General features: G+C 46.4%; 1 long non-coding RNA gene across 1 annotated transcript; it reads right to left on the bottom strand.

The window, feature by feature from the left end:
• Positions 1 to 13,578: 13,578 nt before the first annotated feature.
• LOC118923923 (uncharacterized) lies at positions 13,579 to 17,030 on the bottom strand. Its single transcript, XR_008995815.1, has 3 exons — positions 16,871 to 17,030; positions 15,449 to 15,573; positions 13,579 to 14,214 (listed from the first exon to the last, which is right to left on the bottom strand). It is a non-coding gene; the product is annotated as an uncharacterized LOC118923923 (long non-coding RNA).
• Positions 17,031 to 17,280: the final 250 nt, after the last annotated feature.

The raw sequence follows: 17,280 nt of genomic DNA, 5'->3' as shown, positions 1-17,280 counted from the left end.
ACCCACAGAATTATCACATGACCAGCAATTCCACTCTTAGGTGTACACGCAAGAGAACTGAAAACATGTCCACAAAAAAACTTGTGCATGAATGTTCATAGCAATATTATTTGTAATAGCCAAAAAGTGGAAACAATCCAATGTCCATCAGGATAAACAAAATGTAGGATATCCAGACAATGGAATATTGTTCAGCAAGAAACAGGAATGAAGTACTGTATATGCTACAACATGGACGAATCTTGAAAACATGTTAAGTGAAAGACACCAGACACAAAAGGCCACTTATTGTTTAGTTCTATTCATATGAAATATCCAAAATAAGCAAATCCACAGAGACAGAAAGTAGATTAGTTATTGCCAGGGGCTGGAAGGTAGGGAGTGACCACTAATGGGTCTGGGGTCTCTTTTTGGGGTAATGAAAATGTTCTGGAATTAAGATAGTGATGATAGCTGCACAACCCTGTGAATATACTAAAAAAACACTCGATTGTAAACTTCAAAGAGTGAATTTTGTGGTTTGCAGGCTGCTATATCTCAAATAAAGAGAAATAAAAAATTCCCATACCCAAATGCCACATTTCACTGCTTCTCACAATTTTCTGTAAAAAAAAAAAAATTGTTTTCTCTACTTTTTAATGATGCTCAGGCTGGGAGAATTCAGCTGAACCCAAGCCAGACATGACTAGGCAGAGCAGGCAGCCATCTGTTTACCATGGTAGATGGAATCCAGAGAAGGTGATTGATTGTGACTGGAATCTCTCCCCATCAGTTGCTTCCTTCCCCAACAGTTAGTTCCTTAGTTCCTTCCTGCCTTCTTTTCTCCTTTCCTTCCCTCCCTCAGGCACTAGAGCTACACTGCCCAGGAGCCCCACAACTAGAAGCTAATCCTTAGCTAACCCTTTGAAGTGGACACTCTGTCCCTTTAAACTCCCCTATAAAATACAAGTTTTCTAGGACTTTAAATTTACCAGCTGTATGGGGGAGTGACCAATCAGAGCATTCTAACACACAGATGGCTGAAAGGGGAGACACAGGAGAGATGAGCTTTAATAAGGGGAAAGGGAAGGGGCAGGTTCACAGCAAGCGATACATACCACCTGAAATGGACTGGTCTTGGTGGGCATGAGGGCCCTGGCAGTAGGAATCTTCCAAAAGAGAGGGGAGGACAAGGTCATAAAGGCACATATGCTGACTTACCAGTCTTGAGAAGGTAAGCATGCTTCTCACCTTTGCTGGGCCTGAGGCTAGTCACTATGAAGTCTTAGGCCTAGAGGCCTTCCAGACATCCTGAGTGGCTGATACTGCTGTGGGAGAATACTGGGAGCAGAAAAGGCTTCCAAAGCTGGCAGTTGGGGTCCTGTGAAGGGCTCAGTCCTTAAGGATACTTTGCAATCCTTGGTACTCGTATTTTCAATTTGTCTCAGTTGAGCCTCTTGTTCTACTGGAAACCCCCAGTCTCCTAGTAGCTTCCTAAGAATATGTCTCCTGCTAGACTGCACCAAGAGTAAAGTAAAAAGAAGAATCAATTTGAAAAAGTGAAAGTAGGAAGAAGTGAATAACATTTAAAAGCAGGAGTGAGGTTCTTTTCTGTAGGGTCTATGTATAGAACCTTGTACAGAGCTGGTATGTATTTGGGCCTGGGACTCTTGGGAAGAGACAGGGAGGGGGCAGCAGGCCTTGGAGGAGGGCAGTCTTGAGTAAAGATGCCACCCTCCTGCTCAGGGCTGGGCTAAGCTAGACTGAGCAGACTGTGTTGAAATTAAAAATTGGTGAAGGAATTTAAAGAATGGGGAGGGCGGGGGGAGCAGTCTTGATGTAGTTTTGTACATGAGGGCTCCGTGAAGGGCCTAAATGAGCACCAGAGTGGGGTGGGAGGTGGGGGTGGAGGGGATCCACAATTCTGCCACTCCCCCTTCTTCTGGATACAGCACCTCACTTTTCTGGAGAAGAACCTCATCTCAATTCCTAGTGGGACTGTCAGCACAGGATCCCAATTGGCCAATGATATTCTGTCTGGAGATTACATAAGGGGGCTGGCACTACCCCCAACCAAGAGCAGCCCTCATGTTCCTGAAATCCCAGGCTCAACTCTCCTGGCCTTTCTGAGGCCTCAGAGTCAACCAATTCAAGGCTGTGAGCTAGGATTCTTCTAGTAAGTAACCTTTTCTTGACTTACATTAGCTGGACACATGTTGATACAGCATGCAAAATATGATGCCATCATTTACTGAGTATCTACCATGAGCTAAGAATGGTGTGGGGCCTATCACATATATTAATCTAATTCTCATTCCTCAGATGCACAAACTAGGACTCAGAAGGATTAATACTATGTCTAGAGCTCCATAATTGAAGGAGATGAAATGGGGATTCAGGTTTGGTTTGATCTAGTTTCCAAACTTGAGGTCTGTCTGTCTCTCTCTCTCTCATTCCTTCCCTTTCTGTTAGATTTGGACCTTGTGGGTAGACAACTGAATTAACCAGTTCCTCAGCTCTGAGCACTTGGTCACCACTGGTTCATGCAAAGCCCCTCTCTTATTACCCAAGTTCCCCTCACTTCACCACACCACCTTCCCACTGTCCAAAATCATGGTTCACATGTGACAGGGTCTGGCCTCTCACTGACCCGTGTTCCAGATATTTGGGAGAGTCTAGCCTTTGGGTTTCTTTGTTTCCTTTAAGATAAAAATCCAGTTTGACCTGGAAAACTTTTCCAGGTCATTCTCCAGCATTCCCATCAATTGGCCAACCTATCTGCCTTACTATGGGCTCAACTCTGACTCAATCTCCATCCTCAAGAAGTCTAGAATTCATATATCCATCATCTCAACAAATACATATGGAATATATGGACTTTGTGTGCCAGATCAAAGGATAGAAATATGAGTTTAACAGTTGCTGCCCTCTGAGAGCTAAGAGCCTAGTGAAGGAGAAGACAATTAAGTAATTAGACCTTTGTCACAAGGCTATGATAGGGGAGATGCAGGAAAGCTGGGTGGCAAGAAAACCCAGGCCTGGGCATGGCTCTGACAGTAACATTAATGCCAGAAGTTACGAAGGACTACGGATCTCTAAGCACATTTGCTTCTGCTCATTTGCCTCAGTATCATACAGCAATGGTGGATGGAATTTTCATGAGACTTGGAGAGAAAATGTGGGATGTCCAGACTTAAAATACAGACCATGTGGCATGCACTAAATCAAATGTGGGAAGTCTGGGGGACACCTCAGAGAAGGAAGCAGTCATCCTACACTAGATCTGTGGAGACTGGGACCAAGGGAGACCTGCCTGTCAAACGGGACACAGATGTCCTATATGCAGATGCCTTCACTGGAGAAAACATATGGGGTGTCTAATATGAATCCCAACCAAAAGACATTGCCCTGCAGGAACCACAGCTGGGCTGCCTGCCACATGGGTAATGCTCCATGTGGCCCGGAATGGCACTCCCGGTGGCAGTGGGGGCGGTTTAGGTAACAGTATGAATGGTCCTCCCCAGCCACCCAGCTACCCAATAGGTGAAAAGGCCCAGCAAGCACTCTCTCAACCCCAGGCAAACATAAGTGTGCCCAGGAGGGAATCTGCTTGCTAGGGGCTGCCCCCTGAGCTAGGGCAAGGCGTCCCAGATCAGCAAGGCCATAAAGGGACACCTAAAAGGCTCTTCAGCTCAGGCCTTCATGTCCCTAGCCCAGCTGTGTTAAGCAGGAGGGAGCCCACACTTGGAAGCGGGATGATAGTTTCCCACACTTCATCCACGCAGCAGACCACAGGAGGTGCCGGGGTTCTGGCATCAGTCCCCAAACCCTCCTCGCTCCGGGCCTGGGGTCCGTGTGACCCAGATGGGAGGGACATGAGGGCTGTGCATGCCTCTCACTGGGAGCCAGGAGAGTGGGGAGGATTGTGTGGTAACTCTGAGGAAGACTCCCACCCTGCTCCACGCTGGAGCTGAAGAGGGGCTCCCATCAGTGCAGTGCCACCACACATGCTGCAGAACCCCATCCTTCCCACCTCTGCGGGCCGCACACAGTGTGGGACTGGGCGTGGGAGGGAGGGGGAACCAGAGTGGTGGGCAAAGCCCTCCAAAGGATGTGGGCGGTAAGGGATGAGCCACCTAGGGTTAGGAAGAAAGAGAAAGAAGCAGGAATGGCATTCCAGGGAGGGTGAACAGCCTGGGCAAAGGTGCAGAGGTGGGAACAAGATGCTCAGTCAAAAGACCAGCCTGGCTGAGGGCATGGCCCCAGAAACAGGAGTCCTGGAGAAAGAGAAGACTCCCTCCGCCCTCCTTGCCCTCCAGTGTTCCCTCAGGGGTTACAGCCTCTGGGCATCTCCTGTCACTTCTCCTATCCCGCACCCCCAGATCCAAACAGCCAAGCTCCAGGACCCCCAGAAAGGAAGGGTGAGCTTCCCATAGCGCCTCACAGTTTCCCTTCCTTCCATTCCTCTGGGCCTCCTGACTCTTACCTTCATCCTGATAGTACTTTTTGTTTCATATAAAAGTAAACACATAACACACTTAAACTTGCTTAAACTCTACAGTGGCTCCTCACTGCCGTTGGGATAATATCCTAAATCCTTACTCAAGGCCTGCCCCCACCTGGTCCCTGGCCCTCCCCAGGGCTGGCTCAGCCCTCCAGCCTCCCTTTCTGGGCTGCCTCTTGGTCCAGGGTCTTCTCGACCTCATGGCCTCTGCCCATGCTGTCTCCTTTGCCAAGAAGGCTCTTCGCCTGCAGGCTGCAACTTAAACATCATTTCTTCACAAAAGTCTTCCCTCCTGGTCTAAACCAGGTACGCCTTTCACCCCATCATGGGCTCGTTGTTTCCCATCACACCACGCATCCCACTTCCTACAACTGTCTCTCTGTGTGATTCCTTAGTTCACCCCACTCCCCATGCCAGATGCCATGGCACTGCACACACCCCCTCTCCTGGCTCCCAGTGAGAGGCCCACTAGGCCAGGGCCCCAACAGCACTTCTCAGGCCAGGTTTCTGTTTCATTCACCCTAATTCCCCAGGGCACAATACACATCCTGACACCTATTTGTATTCTAAATATTCAAATGACACCCCTTTAGCTATAGGGTGAAAATCTAAGCTCTTGGCACCTTTCACAATTTGACCTTTGCCTGCTCTCCTACTTCAACTTCCTCTACCCAGACCTCCAGAAACCCTGGCCCCCAGCCCCTGGACCCCAGCCAGGCTACCTGTTCTTCTTTGAACAAAATCTGCTCTTTCTGATCTCCATACTTTCCTATAAGCGTTCCTCTGGGTAGAGAATAGCAAGGTCCTACTCATCCTTCAAGACCCATTCTGGCGTCCTTCCTAGACTCGCTCAGGCAGCACTCATTCTGCCCCCTCTGCCCTTCCTTCTCACAGCAGGCTGCCCCCTTCCATGTCCTCCAGCCTCTCTTCTCCATTAAACTCCTGGAGGCACCCTCTATTCTTCTTCATCTCAAGTGCCTATTACAGGTCTTAGCATAAAGTAGGGCCTCAAAGCAGAGATCTTACATGCTGAATGGTTTCTGCTCCGTGAGGGAGGAACATTCCAATGTGGCAGTGGACTCCCAAATGGCGTGGGCTTCCTTGTAAGTTAGTACGCACCCAGCCATGGGGAATTGTTTAAGCAGAGGCTGTATATCCTATACAACAGTGTTTTCAAACTCTTGGCAGTTCGTTACACACATACATAAATATCACACTAAAAACAAAAGTTTCACAGAGTGATACTCTTTTTTGCATGTGGTATATTCTGGTATTTTATTCTATTAATTTTTCATAAATTCTGGTTTTAACCACTAAAAATTGGTTTCATGAGCCACAAATGGGTAGAGACCCACAATTTGAAAAACACTCCCATGCTAACCAGCATATTAGATTCCCTGACCTGCACAGTGCCACCATTTCCTCTTTATTGAAGCTCTAGTTAACTTACTCCATCAAAAGGGTGATTGTCTTAGAGCTGAGCAGGGACTAAAAGTGGACTGTTGACTAGGTGACAGGTAGGAGGGCACCCAAGTACAAGAGACCAAGACTTGCCCAGAGACAAAGGCTTCCCATTAACCCAACAAATATTTATTGAGCACCTATTATCTGCTAGGCACTGACATAGTCTCTCAGCCATGAATAAGAGATTAAAATGGAATCTGCCACAATGGCAAGGATGTGAAGAAACTGGAACCCTAGTACACTGCTTGGGGGATTGTAAAATAGTGCATCCTTTGTGGAAAATAGTATGACAGTTCCTCAAAGATTTAAACATAGAATTATCATACAATCCAGCAATTCCACTTCTGGATACATACCCAAAAGAACTGAAAGCAGAAACTCGAACAGATTATTTCTGCACCAATGTTCACAGCAGCATTATTTACAATAGCAAAAAGGTGGAAGCAACACAAATGTCCATCGACAGATGAATAGATAATCAAATGTGATATATACATACAACAGAATATTATTCAGCCTTAAAAAGGAAGGAAAATTTGACATACGATACAGTATGGATGAACCTTGAAGAAATTATGCTAAGTGAAATAAGCCAGATGCAAAAAGACAAATATTGTATGATTTCATTTATGAGGTACCTAGAATAGGCACATTCTTAGAGACAGAGTAGAATGGTGGTTGCTAGAATCTGGCGGGTAGGGGGCAGAGCTGAATGGGGAGTCACTGTTTAATGGGTATAGAGATCCAATTTGGGATGATAGAGAAGTTTTGGAAATGGATGGTGATGACAATGGTTGCAGAACAATGTGAATGTACTTAATGTCACTGAACTGTACACTCAAAAAAGGTAAATTTTATATTTTATAAATATGGTATCGTTTACCATAATTTTTTTCAAAATCTGCCAACATGAAACTTATGTTCTAAAGGCACAGACCCAGAGACGAGCTCATTAACAAAGAATAGGATTAAGTCTCCCCTGCTCAGAGCAGGAGTCATAGGCTACACCCTGGTCCTGCTGAATCTGGGTGAGGTGGCAGGAGGCGGTCGAGAAACAGGTCGCCCACAGGTTTCCCCACACTCTCTTCACGCAGAATAGCTCTCCTGGCATCTGTTTTCAATTTTAAGCATGTTCAGATGAAATTTTTGTTGGAAAAAAAGGCCACCACATAGATTCATCAATTGTAACAAAGGTACTGATCTGCTGGGGGTTGTCGATGAAGGGGAAGGCTGTGAATATGGGGACAGGGGGTATATAGGAGACTTCTATACCTTCCTCTTAATTTTGCTATAAACCTAAAACTGTTCTTTAAAAATAGTCTTTAGGGGGAAAAAATGGCCACGGCTGCTTCAAAAAGTGTTTTTTTTCTAAACTGCTTTCCTTCTCTAAAATGACCACTGATTGAGAGAGGTTTCCATAAAGAGTGAGCAGGAGGGAGCCCCTGAGTACTTCACAGGCAGGTATTGGCTTTGTGAGGGGGTCGCATGAGCAGGCAGGGATCCGAGAAACAAGAGCCTGGCCTGGAAGGGCAGGGCTCTCAGAGCCTCCTGGCCCTTCCCCTGGGCTGAGGTGGTCAGTTACCGGATGTCTGGCTCCATCTTCCTGAGGGCAGGGTTCTCGGCTGAGTCATCACTGGTCTTGCCCAGGGTGGGGTATGGAAGTGACATCTGACTTTGCCCTTGGAAACCTTGGCTCCGAGCCCTTGGCTCTGCCCCTTATGAAGACAATTTAATGTCCCAGCCTGTTTACTTACCTGACACCACCCAGCTCCCAGGTGTGATGTGCCACGACACCACCCAAGGACGCCCAGCACAGTGCCAGGCAGAGAGGAGGCAGGCACAGGGTTCCTTAATGTCCGGACCCTACAGCTCAGGCATGGGGTCTGTGGGCCCCAGCTGTGCCCATAGGCCGTGGAGTGGACCCTGCATCCTCAGACCTGCCAGGCCAGCCCAGCCAGTCCCAGTGCTTGCTTGGGTGCACAGGGGGGCCGTCATGCAATCAGCTGGGGAGAGCACTGGACTGACGGGACAGCGGCCCTCGTTCGCCTGAAAGACAAGTCACACTTTCAGGAGCTGTTTTCCAAGGAAGGAGGCCTCAGCCTGCCTCTCCTACGAGCCTTCCCCAGAGGGCTACACCCTGCATTGCCCTGAATGGTCTCCACGTGTGTGACGTTCTGCCTTCCACAGTGGGCTTCTACTTCTTGAAGACAGGTTCTTCTACTTCAGGAAGGGGTTGAGTTCCACCACTTTGGGAGCTTCATTTCACTCCACATGACACATGATCTTTGTTACTTTTCCATCCAGTTTCAGGATACCAAGGGAGGCAGCTGGAAATAAATGGAAATTGGGCACTTTTTCTTTATTTCAGACATTAACATTCTGTACCTCCCACTATCAGAGGGCCTGTCTTTACCTTGTTCATCCTCTTGCCTGAAACAGACCTCAGTCAGGAAACAGGTGGGCAACTGCTGTGCCAGCCAGGCTTCCTCCCCAAGCCCTGCTATTCTGGACTTCGGTCCCTCTGGCTACTTTGACCAGGTGTATCACACACCAGTTACCACAAACCTAGGAGAACCCAGCAGGCTCACTGAAAATCTAAGGTTGTCTGTCTTCTTTTGTGCTGCCCCACCATCTCCCTGTTAAAACCATTTGCAACTTCCTCATCAGAATCTCATTTACAGTACTTACAATTGAGTGGTTTTTCTCTACCCCTCACATTCTATTCTGAAAAAATAATTCCACTGGGCAGCTTCTTAGAACTATCACTTGACCAAGCCTTACTCCACTTCTGGCCTTGGGGACACATCAGTGAATGGCTCTGCAAATCTCTGAAATCTTTTCAAAGACTTTTGATATTGTTGTTTTAGTTTATTATTGTGTTTTCCCCCATTAGGAGGAACAGTTCCATCATTTTGTAATCAAACAGCATATACAAATATCAACATTAGGATGAGTAATGCATTACACATACACACTATACAACAACCTGTTGTTAAGACAGAACCTCCTGGTGGGTTGACCCATCTCCAACCCCACTTCTGCTTCATACTCACTTTCTTAGATGGTGAGGAATAAACAATCTTTGTCTCAGAAATGCCTGGCTTTTCTTTGAGGTCCCCTTCTGGTTGGAGCACCCCTGCCTGCAGTTACTCAGGGCAACTCATAGAAGCAGATCTGGGGACCAGGGGGCCAGGGAGCTGGGAGCGGACAGGCTGCAGAAGAAAAGGAGACCTGGCCTGGCCTCAGTAAGTGGGCTGTCATCAGGCAAGGCCATGAAGAGGGTGCAACTGGTTTCCCAGCCCACCCCTACTGCTCCCTAAAAACTCACCCTAGCTCAATCCCAGTGGCTTCCTCCTGCCCTCTGGTCATTTAGGCAGTCCCACCCAGGCCTGCCATCCCCAGGGAGTGTCTGGCTCAGAGCTCTCTCTATATACCTATCTTTAGGGCTTCAGGGAGTCAATACTGTCACAAATGGGAAACCCAATACTGGGTTCAAATGGGAAAGGATTTGCTCACAAACTCATGCTGGTGAACAAAGGAATTCCATAGTAGCAAAGCAGCTTCAGGTTGTGAGGCCGACTAGGGTGTGGGTGGAGAGGACTTGCTCCAGGAGCCTGAGATCACAGTGTGCCCCAAACACACGAGGAGGAAGGCTAGCCCTAATCAGGAGCAGCTCAGCAGCACCCAATTTATCCAGAATTACTGAGGTTCTCAAGAATTATTTTTTCTGAAAAGTGAAACTTGAATTGCCAAAATACTATTTTAACCACTTTAAAGGGAAATGTTGCTAACATGTGGTCCCAAAGCCCCCTGTCTTAAAAAACATCCTTTTCTCACTGAAGTGGTCATCGATAGGAGCATTCTCTACGGAACTAGACAGTTGTTTCTCTCGCGTTCAGTTGCCTGTTATCTACGCATCTGCCTCTGAAAGCCGCTTGCCAGCACCATGCTTCAGACTGTTCCTTTTCTTCTGTGATGGGCTTGGAAATCAGATAGCCACTCTTGTAGGAATGTGCGCTAAACAAGTGTCAACAGCATTTGAAGCCTTGGAGGGATAAAACACCTGGTTTAGAGGCAGGGATTTTGGTGTAGCTATTTCATAGGTACTGTTTTCAATACTTACAGTTCAAGACTAAAGTCCAAAGGGAGATGGGACTCCAAGACTCACTTGCCCCTCGAATGCTCCTTACATACATTTATCATCTGTCCTCTGACTGACAGGCTATTTCTATAGCTGTGGGACTGCACGCAGAATTTCCACACTTTGCTCATATTGTATTTGTCACTCACAGCCCTGCCCGGGCAGCAGCTCTGGTGAGCCCCACGAGGCCTGGGAGTTTCACCTCCACGAGGAGCTTCATCAAGAGGGAGGAGACGTACAGCCCTGTGACACTGACGCTGAGAGGGGCATCTTTCTCTCAGGTGTCTGGAGTGCTTCATCGACTTCACACACCTTCCACAGCCCTGAAAACAGTGACCATGGTCACTTTATGATACAACCGACTAGGGCCTTGAAAGGAGACGCCATGCAAAGATCAGAGCACCACCAGGTGGACCACCACCAGGAGCCCACGGCTGCCAATGCCATCACCTGCCGGCTCTTCAAGGGACCTAGAGGGTGAAGTCTGGACTGGGCCCCTTGACCTGTGTTTGGCATTGTCCCAAGCAATGATGATTTCATTGCATTTTTCAACCTGTGGGTAAAAATGCACCTGGGTGTAGGTGTGTTTGGTGGTTGGGACAGGATATGTATTTCTCACTGAATGTGGTGGTCAAGGAAGTTTGAAATGCAGTGATCTAACGCACATCCATCCTGCAGCTGCACCCTCACCTTCCTGAGAGCCATCCCTGCCACCTCCACCCCTGACTGGAAGCCAAATGGAATCTGTTCAGAGCCCTAAAACTAGTCTCACCTGGAAGGGACAAGAGTCAGGGAAGCCTTCCTGGAGGAAGTAGGGTTTGCTGTGGCATGAGCACAAATAGGGGCGGGGGCGACAAGGCAGAAAGTCACAAGCGCTGGGAGAGGCCTCTGGGGGACAACTGTAGGCACCTGCGTTCTTGGGGAGGCAAACTGAGGGCCAGGGCTAGAGGGGTGGGAGAAAGAAAGCCCATTTGAGTTCAGAGTTACCCTTTGGGGGACAGTTGATAGTTGGGCAGCCAAGTGGGGTGTCAGGTGTAGTGTCCCCACCTCTCATTGATCCAGTGAATGCAATCTAATAGTGCCTGCTTCTCTTTGCCAATTTAAATTTAACTCTAATTAAAAAGAAAAATCCAGTTCCACAGTTACACTAGCCACATTTCAAATGCTCAATAGCCATATATAGCTAGTGGTTATCATATTAAATAGCACAGAATATTTCCCTCTATGCAGAAAGGTCTACTGGACAGGAATGTTCTTTATGGGCAAATGAATAATTGATTCAGTATCACCTTCTCTCAGGTATCCAACATTTTCCTTATTTCAATAATATCAGTAGTTCTAAATGCAACTGTCTCTGAGAGAGGTAGGGGAATGGCTTATATTCTTACCAGACAGTAGCTGGTTGATTCAAGGGCCTGAGAAAAGCCAGAGTCAAAGGAGCTGCCCACCAGGGCCTAAGTATGTATGGCGGCACTGCGGGTGAAGGGCCGTCGATGAGACACTGCCCCTAACTAGGCGCTGTCTGAGCATGCTGGGGGATAAGGGTTAAGCTCCTCTGTCAGGGGATGTGAAAAACTTTGAGACCTATGAGGAAAGAAAGTGGTCCGTAGTTATTATTCATCTTCAAGGAACAAGACTGAGTTTATTCCTCAATGGTCATCAGCAAGGGGGTTATTACATGAGAAACAGGCACTCAGAGAAAGTGGAGGCAGCTCTTCCCAGAGGTAGATGCTTTGTGAACTTGGCTCTCTTCTGCTCTCTACACTGACTCTATGGCCAGGTCCATGGCTTCATCTACCTCCTTTACACTGATGACGCCACGAAAAACACCACAGGCCAGACCTAGAGATCCAAATACTAACTTGTTATTTGCGCCAGGAGCCTCCATCAACAACCCCAGGGGAGCTCTAACAATCTCTGACCCACTGCCCCTTAGCCCTGCTCCACATTCCCGACTCTGGCTCGTCCTCCCCTGCTCATTCTGTTGCAAGGTCAGCATCCTGTGAATCGCCCCAGTCGCCTCTCCCTCCCGCTTCACTCCCTCACCTGAGGTCCCCACGTCCTGGCCACCTCTCCACTCTGCCTTGGACCTGCTCAACTCCACCCTCTCCTGCCCTCATTATCACAGGGGCCACCAGAAGGCCTTCCTGCTTCCAGTCACGGCCCCCTCCAGCCCGGTGGTTCTTAATCACCAATAAGCAACAGAATGACCTGGGGAGGCATTTAAAATCTGAGTTCTGACTCAATAGATATGGCCAGGTTGAGCACGTGTTTTATGAGAGCACCCCGAGGTGATTCTGATGCACACCCTTCATTAAGAACCACTGCCACCTCCTCATTATCAACAACAACAAAAACAATAATTAACATTTTCTTTGCACTGATGCCTTGTGTAATCTGCATGACAACCTTGTGAGGTAGGAGCTATCATCTACTCCCAATTTACAGTTGTTGAAACTGAGGCACAGAAGTCCCATAGCCAGTAAGGGGGAGGACCAGAACATGACCCACCACTCCTGACCATTTTCTCCTCACCACTGTATAGACTCAATGTGTGGCTCTCCCCTTAACACCCTTTGAAGACAGTTCTAAAATAGATGGCAGCTTGGGAAGATGCTCATGATCTGTCCCTCCCTCTAACCTCCCAACAGTTTAACTCTAAAAGAGGTATCTTGATTAGGGTGGTGGTTACATAGTGTACACATACGTAAAAATTCACCGTATGCTGGGAATGTAAATTAGTTCAACCATTGTGGAAAACAGAATGGAGGTTCCTCAAAAAAATAAAAATAGAAATACCATTTGACCCAGGAATTTCACACCTAGGAATTTACCCTAAGAATGCAGCAGCCCAGTTTGAAAAAGACATATGCACCCCTATGTTTATTGCAGCACTATTTACAATAGCCAAGAAATGGAAGCAACCTAAGTGTCCATCAGTAGATGAATGGATAAAGATGTGGTATATATATATATATATATATATATATATATATACACACACACACACATACACACACAATGGAATATTATTCGGCCATAAGAAGAAAACAAATCCTACCATTTGCAACAACATGGATGGAGCTAGAGGGTATTAGGCTCAGTGAAATAAGCCAGGCGGAGAAAGACAAGTATCAAATGATTTCACTCATATGTGGAGTATAAGAACAAAGAAAAACTGAAGGAACAAAACAGCAGCAGATTCACAGAACCCAAGAATGGACTAACAGTTACCAAAGGGAAAGGGACTGAGGAGGATGGGTGGGAAGGGAGGGATAAGGAGGAAGAAGGGGCATTTCAATTAGCACACATAATGTAGGGGTGGGGGACATGGGAAAGGCAGTATATACAGAGAAGATAAGTAATGATTCTATAGCATCTTACTAAGCTGATGGACAATGACTGTAATGGGATATATGGGGGGGACTTGACAATAGGGGGAGTCTAGTAACCAACATGTTGTTCAAGTAATTGAACACTAACAATATCAAAATTTTAAAAAAAGACCTGAATAAATGTAGAGTCATACCACACACACACACACAAAAATTCACCATATGCTTAAGGTTTGTGAATTTACTGTGTTCATTACTCCTCAATAAGAAAGACCCTGAAAAAGTCCCTTCAATAAGAGCAAGCCTAGAAAATATGAAATAGAGAAAAAAACACATGTATATTAGAAACTAGGAAGAAGCTCCCTAGAGCTAACCTGCAGGAAATCCCTAGAGGAGACCAGGCTTGGCGAGGGCGCTGGCTGGAAACCGGGCTCCCTAAGATGGACAGCCAGAGCCCAGAATAGGCTGGCTTGGCTACCCTGGGGAGCATACAGCTGGGCACTATGGCAGCTGCAGCAGTAGGAACACAGGGACTCTGAGGATCCACAGGACTGTCTTGGGGCCAAAGACTGGAGGATAGCCAAGTGGAGGTCAGTGGCACTGAGGGACTTATTTCTAAAGAGGCCATGTGATTCCACATTGGGAAGAAAGTCTAGCCCCACCAAACCCAGCTCCTGGTATGTTTTGTGCTTATGAATACAAGGGGCCATATGAGGGGCACCCATGTTCCGGCATTCAGTGTGCAGTCAAGTGAGTAGGGCTTGCTTGGTATAATGATTTTAAAGTCCATCCTGAAAAAGCGAAGAAATTTTCTGAGAAAAACAGTATGATGAGGTACATCTTACCCCAACACCTATTAAGATATATTTAAAGAAAATTCCATCACAGCAGATGGTGCTGATATAGGAATAGACAATTCACTAGAACAAACTAGAGATTTCCAGAGCAGACTCAGGTATACATGAAAATGTACTATAACATAGTGTATGTATTGCAACATACAGTATTTCAGATACAGAGAGTAAGAATGGACATTTAAATCATTTAATCACTAATGAGTGACATCAGGAACAAGAAGTTAAATACTTAATTCCACAATTCACCAAAATACAACAAATTCCATCTAGATTAAGATTTACATGTACAGGGCAAAAGACTAGAAAAAAAACTGTTAAATAATTAAGAGAGGATTTATGTGACTATATAATTCTGAAGCAGAAAAAGCCTTTTTAAGCCTGACACAAAGACAGAAACCAGACCAGCCCTAGAGATCCAAATACCAAGGAGTTCTCTCCATAGAGAGCCTCCATCAACATGGCAAGGGGCACTATAACAATCTCTGGCCCTGCCCCCACCTCCTCCTCCTCCTCTATTTCCAATTCTCGTTCATCCTCCACCTGCTCACATCACCCAGGTCAGCATCCTGTGAGTCACCCCACACTGCTCCCCTTCCTTCCTCACCCTCCAACCCGAGGTCCACTCTGCCTTGAATCAGCCCAGCTTGATCCTCTCCAGCCTGGCCCCAACTGCAGGCAGGCCCTGTCCTACCACCCCAGTACCAGCACAGGGTCTGCCCATGGGCCGCCCTGCTTCTAGTCATGCCACTTCCAGCCCAGTGGTTTGGAAAACCTATATAGACTACCCTGAGTGCATGAACTTTTTAGACTTATGAATTCTTAGACAGAAAACAAAACTAAATGGCAAATGACAATCTAAGATAAAATAGTTATAAGAAAAAGAGGTAATAGCCTGCATATAGATCAGTACTCCTATAAAACAAGACAAAAAGGGTAAACCACACGAAATAACAAAAATAAAATACTGTGCAAATAAATGAGAAAAAGAATATACCAAGCACATAATCAAACAATTCATCAAAATACTAACTGGCCAAGTAATAAAATAATAATAAAGAAAAGCAAAATAAAGCAGCAACAGTGAAATACTAGTTTTGCTTATCAAACTGGCAATTAAAAAAATAATAATATGTAGTGTTAGGAAGGATGTAGTGGAAGAGATACTCACATAAGACTGTCTGGTAGTGAGAGCCCAAGGTGTTACAGCCTCCCTGGAAGGCAACTGGGCAATAAGTATCAACATCACTGAAAGTATGCACAGTCTTTGGTCTAACAATTCTTGAAGATTATATCCTAAGGATAAAAATATGGGTGTGCACCAAGTCAGTATTTTATGTAGGCCACAACTGTTAGTAACCTAAAGAGGCAAAAAATAAGGGATTAGTTAAATTATGGTAGGTACACAGTAAAATACGATCCATAAGAACTTTATTTAGTGGTAAGAAAAATTGTCTGCAACTTACCGCTAAGTATAAAAAGTAAGTCACAGAACAGTATGTACAGTATGAACCTATTTATGTAATGAAATGTATATGTGTGCATATAATCTATAGGCAGAGAAAAACAATGTTAAAGGACATAATAGTACAAAAAAAAGACAAAATGGTAACAATATGTGTCTATGATAAGGGTTATTAGTATGATTTTTTATTTTCTTCTTTGTATTTCCTACTTCCCTTAGAAGAAATATGGTGGTATGAAGCACACCTCGCCCACTACCATCCACCAGGGGGGGAATCCCTGTCCAAAACTCCCCTTTGGCTCTAAGCAACTGCATCGCTTATATGCAACATATTTCTTGTGCTGCTGTCTCACTTTTCAAACATAATCTTTTCTCCTCAATGCTCTAGCCTGTAGGTAAGGTCTGTGTCATACATTTCTTCTGCACTCCTCTCAGTGCCTAGTATACAGCAAGTTCTCAGCAAATGGCCCAAGAGAGAATGCATCACATCTGTGCCCATGTCTGTGCCCTTGTGGGCTGCACGAGCATGGGCTCGTTGGCTCCACGGGTGTGCCATCCAAGCCCAGTTGCCAGGCCACACTTGAGGCTCTGTACTGCAGGCTACCTGTCAATCTGGTCCTGTGAAGATGCCTATGGTTGCTGCTAATCATTGTTGAGTGATGGGCCTGTTTGTTTGAAGCCTTGGTTAGTGCCCCCACACCCAGAGGCAAAGCCAATCCGATGACATCCTATAATTAATGAGCCAATAAGCATTTCCTGTGGTGTGAAGTTGGCTTTGATCCAGCCGATCCCTTCATACTTCTTCCACCATCCTCACCCCCTTTATAACTTCCCAAGCTGCTGTTGGAGGCCTCCTTTGGAGAAGCACCCGCTTCTGACAAACTCTGAGCCTCGTCAAAACAGTCCCGTGCCCCTGGTGTCCCAAGCCTGACTCACCAGCTCCTCCTGTCCTCCTGGATGAGAAAGTTTGCTCTCCAGTCTAAGCACATCTACTACCCAAGCAGCCCAGCCTGTAGGCCAGAGGTCAAAAGAGCCCTAAGAGACACTGCAGGAGGGACAGGACTTTTTCATGCAAATTCAACAAGTAAATTTTCATGGTTGTCCACAATCTCTGCAGTCAGTACTCACCCCAGTAAAGAAAACAATACAAAAGCCATCACAAATGGAGGACTCAGAAATAGCAAGAAAAGACCAGCCAAATAATTTTTTAATTCCTTGTACAGATAAAAACAATCCCTGGTGCTCCCAAGGTTCCAGAAGGAGCACAAGAAAGGAGAGAAACCCGGGAGCACTTGCCGTGAGCACCGTGTGAGAGGCTCTAATGGAAGCCCAGCCTAGACTGGGACCCGGGGAACCTGAGGCTTGGCACTTCACAGCTCCATGCCTCAGCTTCCTCAACTGTAAAGGGGGGTGGTAACAGTGGAGCCCTGCCTCATGGACTTGCTGTGAGGATTAAATGAGTTCATGGATGTCAAGCACTTAGAACAGTGGCAGCTACAAGCAAACAAGACCTGTAAGCGTTTGCCGCTGTTCCTGAA

The sequence above is a fragment of the Manis pentadactyla genome, chromosome 2 (assembly GCF_030020395.1).
Source record: "Manis pentadactyla isolate mManPen7 chromosome 2, mManPen7.hap1, whole genome shotgun sequence".
Taxonomy (NCBI): Eukaryota; Metazoa; Chordata; class Mammalia; order Pholidota; family Manidae; genus Manis; species Manis pentadactyla.
Note: the sequence above shows the minus strand (reverse complement) of the source record. Positions and strands in the feature narration are given on the sequence as shown.